This window comes from Typopeltis vanoorti, chromosome 2 (genome assembly GCF_054136105.1).
Source record: "Typopeltis vanoorti isolate ZY-2024b chromosome 2, IOZ_Tvanoo_1.0, whole genome shotgun sequence".
Lineage (NCBI taxonomy): Eukaryota > Metazoa > Arthropoda > Arachnida > Uropygi > Thelyphonidae > Typopeltis > Typopeltis vanoorti.
In genome coordinates, this window is record NC_143550.1 from 175539237 (window position 1) to 175546859 (window position 7623).

The following is a 7623-nucleotide window of genomic DNA, read 5'->3' on the forward strand; positions in this document are numbered from 1 at the left end:
CAGATTTGTACACAATAGTCCAGATATAAATAAAAAGAATAATGATTATAGCAGGATATCTCATATGAACGCAAATGGTATTGAGGTGACTGCAGTAAAGACTTGAATTACCAAACAATGTCAATATACATTGTCCCAGAATGTATGATATGCTGTTGAGGTGGGAGCATGAAAAAAAAAAAAAAAAGCTGAAGTAGAGATATCAAACTCTTGATGTTAAGAGGGTATTGGGATTGAATTGGATGTCAGTCCATATCCAATTCAAACCCGAAAGAATCAGCAATATCTCTGAATCATAAGTTTCCAAAGGAGTATAAAGAGATCAAAACAGCCACTTCACGAGTGGTATAGGGCAGGGGGGGGTTGGAGAATTTGGCTACAGAATTAAGAGTTTGGCAGATGCAATATTAAACTATAAAGGGAAACATGGCTTTGTGAATATGAGGCATTGTCAGGCCACTGCATAAACTGGATGACTGGAATGAATGAAAGCTGGTGGTACGTATAAGAATCCAATAGTCATCTAAGAATAGGGTATGAATATACAGCGTCAAAAATAACAAAGATAAGCATGACACAGGCCTGACTGTCTTGTTTATCCTGTGTAGTAAGAGGTTTAAGGGGGAATATACAGCTGTTTGCTGATGATACAAAATAGAAAACGACAGTAATGAATAACTGATACGTAATGAATAACTGATATGTAATGGACAGTAATGAATGAACAGGGCGATAGTGGGTCAAGCACTATGGATGTGTTTTGAAGAGCTCCTGATTCAGATAAGTTTTACTAGGAATAATCAAGTATATATGCGTAATTGTTTAAGTAAGAGCGGCTGTAAACGTTGTACGCTACCGATATTATTAGTGTGGAGTTTTTTCCCTTGCTTAAACTAAATACGAAAATGTTAATATTAGACCTAGTAACCTGCAGAGAAAAAAAAAAATGGCAGCGGCATTGTCATTCCATGATTTTAATTTGGATTTCAGTCAGTTCGTTAAGTGTGAGGTCTGTTATATGTATTCCTTCGATTACATAAATGATTTGTGGATGTTTAGTGCGGATGGAAGAAGGGTGTGTGCGAAATGTGACCTGAACGAGGAATTGATGAATGCGAATATGAAGTTGATGACAGAAAGTGCTAGTACCGATTGTATCACGAGTGCACGTTTGAAAGAGAAGGATGGTGAGTAAGACAGGCGAAAAAATGTTAAAAAATCAGGAAAAAAGAAAAAGAGCGATTTGACAACCGTAACGGATGTTAAAAGGGACGAAAGTGAGGCGGAAAGAAACGAAATTGAGAGAACGAATGAAAGTAGAAATGGCGTGATACAGAAATCGCAAGTAAAAAAAATCGAAAGAATGAATGATAGCAAAAAAAGAATGACTGATGGGGAAAGTTGGACGCATGTTGGAACGAAAGTACTGAACCAAAGAAAGATGAATGACAGTAAAACTGAGAAGAATGATAGAGAAAGTTGGATGCATGTTAGTCCGAAAGTACGGAAACAAAGAAAGATATGTGAGAGTGAAAGTGAGAAGAATGATAGTGAAAGTTGGACGTATGTTGGACCGAAAGTACGGAAACAAAGAAGGATGAATGAGAGGGAAAGTGAGAAAAGGGGGTCGAGAGTTAGAAAGATTTAATGATAGAGTGAATGTGTCGCGAGGTTCGGAAGGTGAATTGGATTGGATGAAGCAAGAAATGAAATGGATGCGGAATGAAATTAAGAGAATTCAGGTCAAAACTATTAAAATAAATAATGATGGCATGAAAGAGTTAACAAAAGATGAGCGAGTGGCGTTGTATGGCGACTCCAGTATTAAAGGTGTGCAAGAGGATAAAATGCACAAGGTATGTTTTCCAGGCGGTAAAATGAGTAGGGTGATTGAGGCATTGAATATGAGGCGGGAACGAGCAAAAGAGTTAATTGTATTAATTGGTACAAATGATTTGAGAGAGAACAAAGAGCATGTCAAAATGAATGTCAGGAGACTGCTTGGAAAGATAAAGGAGAATAGTGTGACAGGAAGGGTGGTCAGTGTGTTGCCTAGGTATGATTGTGGTGAAATGAGGCGGAGAGCAAGGATTATGAATGATATTCTGGCTGAAATGTGTGAGGAGATGGGAGTACAGTTTGTTAATGTGTGGAATGAGTTTGAGGGATGAAGTGAGCTGTATGGGAGCGACGGACTGCATTTAAGTGGTTATAGTGCGAGTCGCTTGGAGAGACTGCTGCTGGAAAGTGGAGAAGTGAATAGAGAGAATGAATCAGATCAAGAGGGGAGTGATGTGGAAGAGCAGGAGAGTAAGACAGGAGAGATTGAAGGAGTGGAAATGAATGGGGAAGTGAGTGGTATGAGTATAGAAAATGAGAGAATGGGTGTGCAAGAGGAGCAGGGAAATGGGGAGGCTCAGGGTGGACAGGGATACACAGCGTGAGAAAGGTGGATGCTCCAAGAGGAGGTGAGAGCATGTGTAGGAAGGAAAGTAATGGGATGATCAGGGATCAAAAGGAAACAGATGGAATTGGAAAGGGTTCTAAAATGAAGAAGCAGAAAGGGAAATGGCCCCAGTCCAGCATGGAGAGATCACATCGAGTGAGTGGTATCAGTGGAACTAGCTGTAGATCCAGAAATGAGTTGTTGTGTTTGTATACCAATGCTAGAAGTATAAGAAACAAGGCGGATGAAATGGTTGCACTAATTGCGTCTGTGCACCCAGAGATTGTCGGAATAAGTGAGACATGGTTAGATGAGGATGACATCCTGACAGGAATAGAGATGGAAAGGTATGATGTGTTTCGTGAGGATAGAAGGGGTAAAAAGGGAGGGGGAGTGCTATTGATGATAGAGAAAGAGTTATGTCCATAAAAGGTAGAGATGCAAGAGGGAAATAGGGCCAGTGGTTTTGAGGCAGTATGGTGTGAGATAGAGGTGAATGGAATCAAATACTTGGTGGGATGTTGTTATAGACCTGGTAATGTGGATTGTGGTGATTGTGAAATGTATAGTCAAATAATCCAAGCAAATAAGAAACGGGTGATCATTATGGATGATTTTAATTATAGCAATATAGACTGGAATGAAGAGATAGCAACTGAAAGTAAAGAAAATGAGTTTGAGTTTTTTGAGGGATAACTACCTCAGACAGTATGTAACAGAGTGCACAAGAGGATTAAGGGTTTTGGATTTGGTCATCTCATCGGAGGATGTAATTATCAATGAGGTATCAAATCATCCACCAATTGGTGAAAGTGACCATGAGGTGATTACCTGGGTGGTTGCCAGCAGTGCAAGGACCCCTGTGAAAAAAGGGCATATGTGGAACTACAAGGGGGGGGGGGGGATTATGAAGAGCTCAGGAGACGGTTGCAGGTGTAGCATGGAATGAGGAGTTAGCCGGAAAAGAGATCAATGCAGCTCGGGGAATTTTCAAAAACTATTTAGTAGATGCAATGTCTAAATGTATACCATGGGTGAGAAGGTTAAATAAGGTAGGCGTGAGATGGATGAATAAAGAGATTAAGCATGCAATACAGAGAAAAAGGGCATTGTGGAGGCAGCATAAGAGAAGTGGAAGTAACCAATTTCACGAGGTCTACAAAGACCAGGCAAGGAGGGTGACTTGGTTGGTGAGAGTAGCTAAAGAGAGGTATGAACAGCAGTTAGCTAATGAAGCCAAAAAGAATCCTAGGGAGTTCTTTCGATATGTAGCCAGCAAAAGAAAGAATGATTATGGAAGGATGACATTGATTGGAGGAAATGGTATAAAGACAGCAGTTGCAGAATGTGTGGTGGAGATACTTAATGAGCAGTTCATAAAGTTCTTTCGATCTTGTGAATGTGACTTCATGGAGAGATTAAGAGCAGTTGATGATGGGGAGGAGAGACTGACTGTAAGTGAGCAAGAGGTGTTTGGGGAGTTGAGTAAACTAGATGTAAATAAGGCTGTGGGACTTGATAATATATCACCGCGTATTCTGAAGAAATGTGCCAGAGAGTTGACACCTGCCTTGACATATTTTTTTAATACGAGTCTTGCACTTAGTCAAGTCCCTAAAGAGTGGAAAGAGGGCAAGATTGTGCCACTTCATAAAGGAGGTGATCGAACTCAAGCATCAAACTATAGGCCTATCTGTGTGTCAGGTGTTCTGGTTAAGTTGTTGGAAAAGCTTGTGAGAACTAGGATCCAGAGTTGGGTTGACAACAATGGTATAATTTTTGATGGACAGCATGGATTTGCTAAAGGGAGGTCGTGTTTTAGTAATCTACTTACTTATTACAATAAAGTGACTGCTTCCTTGGACAGAGGAGAAGGATACACAGTAATATACTTGGATTTCGCAAAAGCTTTTGATAGAGTACCTCATGATAAGTTGACAGTCAAACTAGAGCAGATGGGATTGGATATTAGATTAGTGCATTGGATTGGAGACTGGCTATCTGATAGGTATCAACAAGTTGTGTATGGGGGTGCAATATCCAGGAAAAGAAAAGTCACTAGTGGAGTGCCTCAGGGATCTGTTTTAGGGCCATTACTATTTAACTTGTATATTAATGATATTGGCAAAGATTTGGATGGAGATATTCAGTTGTTTGCAGATGATGCAAAGTTGGGACGAACCATAAAGAGTAGTGAAGATGTTGTGGCCTTGCAAGAAGACTTGAATAAATTGAGTGATTGGGCAAGCAAATGGGGATGCGAGTTCAATGTTGCGAAATGTAAGGTTTTAAAATTTGGAAAACAAAGATGGGATGCAGAATTTATGCTTGGTGAGAATATATTGTTGGAAGTAGAGGAAATAAGAGATCTGGGAGTGATAGTGGATAAGGATCTAAAATTTAGGGGACACATCGCCAAAATTGTGAAGACAACACAAAGACTTCTGGGAATGATGAGGAGGACACTGACGTGTAGAAGTAGGGAGATTCTTGTTCCATTGTATAAGGCTTTGATTAGGCCACACATGGACTATTGTGCCCAGATTTGGTCACCTGGTTTTCAGAAGAATGAAGAGATGATGGAAAGGGTCCAAAGGCGGCTGACTAAGGTAGTTTCTGACCTCTGGAATGTCGAGTATGAGGAAAGATTGAAAAGATGTAATTTGCAGAGTCTAGTGGAGAGAAGGAAGAGGGGAGATATGATAGAGACCTACAAGTTGGTAAGGGGTTGTTATAGGATCAATGGTGGAGAAGTTCTACAGAGAATAGTGGGAGATCAGGGGAGAACCAGAGGTCATCCCTGGAAACTGTATAAAGAGGGTGCGAGTAGGGGAGTGAGAGGCAGGTTTTTTTCGTGCAGAGTTGTGAATGATTGGAATGCCTTGCCTGAGAGTGTGGTGTCTGCAAGGAGTTTGAATATGATGAGATGCGTGCGAGATAAAAGGACCTCCTAGATGAGTCTTTGACTCCATGAGGTCTTGTTTAATAATAATATGAAGAAGTTTCTCTTTAGCGAGACTTGAATAAACAATCTGGTATTAAAGGAGGAGAAATACAGGTGCCAGTTCAAATGTCTAAATTTTTACATTCTGTTTTGAAAACATTGCAGGATGTATTAGATTTCACCATAAGAGAATGTGGAGACAGGGGTTTGCATTCTGGTTGTGATGATAAAAGTTCTATAATTTACTCAAAATGTTTCACTAATAATATATTATTATTATTATTATGTGACACCTCCAAGGAGTCCTAAGACTCATCGAGGGAGAGTGTGCCAACAGCATCGAACGATTGAAACCCGTCCAACTACTAACCGTGCTCAAACTTGCTCAAGCTATTAGTAGCAGAGGCTCTACCAATCGACCAACCTTTCCTATTCATCTACAATTTAAAAAAAAAAAAAAAAAACATTGACAAAGCGTGTCTACTCACAGTAATCTTTACATTCACAGTCCAGTTATTTGAATAAATATGTATCATAATTCAAAAACAACTACAATCATTGATATCTTACATGAAACAGAAATCTTTCAGATTACAATAAAAATGTGATACTATTTATTTATTGCCTATGGATTAATTACTGTATATAAATACTAAAAGCAGAACGTGAACATCCCTAAATTCGCATGTGGATCCGCCCCAAAAGTGAATATCGATAATAGAACGTCACATTTCTGTAAGGTTAATTCTACATTCCGAGACGTTTATCAAGGTTTAGATGACTCACTAACAAGAATTAATAACTGTTTGTTATAGAAGAAAAAAGAATCAACCCTCGCATGTTTTAAAAAGTTGGAGATGATATTGCTATATATATATATATATATATATATATATATTATTTTAAATGACTGATACCGAGAGATAAAGAGATGACATAAAAAGATACTATTCCATAAAACATTCTTCAACTTACCTTAAAATATCAATTTATACACTTAAAAATATTGCAATGTTCTAACTCCGGAAAAAAAAAAAACACTATTATAATTATAGCAATGAAATTGGAAAGAAGTCATTCAAAAACAGACACACTCGGACACCATTAATAATACCGATAAGTGTTATCAGTATGTTCTGAAATAGCACATGCATTATAAGCAATGAACGATTTCCTGTTTTTAGGATCTATACTCTTATCTTAAAGAGTACAGAAAAGGGTTAAAACACGTGCTATCACACGTAGCTATTACAATTCTCGAGCAGCACAAACAGCTGCATCCCTCCAAAGTTCTTTGAGTCTGTTGATTTGTTTAAATCCTCCTCTGAAAATACAAACAATAATAATAATCGGTTAACACCTTTCATACGATGTAGGCGAGGCTGTCTTAGCAATATCTAGCGTTTCGAGACTGAGGGGGAGGTTCAAACTTCACCTGTAGCCAATCGTAGATAGATGGCACAAGACTCTCATCACTAAATATGTACGTAACATCCGCTAAAAAGAACAGTGGAGAAGTGTCGCCATCTCGTGGTCCATAACCCTAACACTATGTTTACTGCCTGAAAATAGTGAGGGTTTTACGGTCGAGTAGCTTGATCGTACGGGACAAAAAAAGGCGAGTTTTTTGTCCCGTAAACCCAAGTCCGGAAGAAAACACCCGTTTTTGCTTACCAGAGATCGACTAACTAGGGAGCCAGTCGAAAAAAGACTTAGTAGAAGTTCCTCTAGTCGACGACTAGAATAGAACTTATGACGCTTTCTTCTTGCGGTCAAGAGCCATGGACGCACACATCACTTCAACTAGCAACACAAGCGCCATTTCTAAAATTATATTAACAACAATATTCAGCTAACGCCTTTTATTCCCTTATAGGGAGTAGGCTAGGTCTTTTAAATTTATTTAGCTTTTGGAGACTAAGAGGACAGTGGTTCAATCTCCACTGGTAGCCAATAAGAGATGGCTGTTACCAATTATAAGCAGTAGCGAATGAAGAGACAGTCAAATAAGTGCTGTCATCTCTTGGTACCTAACAGGATATGTTACTGATTGAAATAATGAGGGTGCTACAGTCGATTTTCTTCATTTTAATGAAAAACCCGAGTTTCCAGGAGGGAGAAACCAACTTGCACATACTAGAGATTGGCTAACTCTGGAAATGGTCGATGAAAGGCTTAGAAAAAGTTCCTCCAGTAGGCGACTAGACTTAAACTATAATTCTATCTTCGGGCG

At 39.1% G+C, this 7623-nt stretch overlaps 1 protein-coding gene across 1 annotated transcript in view; it reads right to left on the reverse strand.

Annotated features, from left to right (window-relative positions):
* The window catches only part of LOC150109683 (caspase-6-like), a 272422-nt gene extending 265251 nt beyond the window's left edge, over positions 1–7171 (reverse strand). The window contains exon 1 of the mRNA XM_090413966.1: positions 7065–7171. The gene's annotated coding sequence lies outside the window, so the exon portion shown is untranslated. The remainder of the gene's footprint in view (positions 1–7064) is intronic.
* Between the last annotated feature and the right edge of the window lie 452 nt (positions 7172–7623).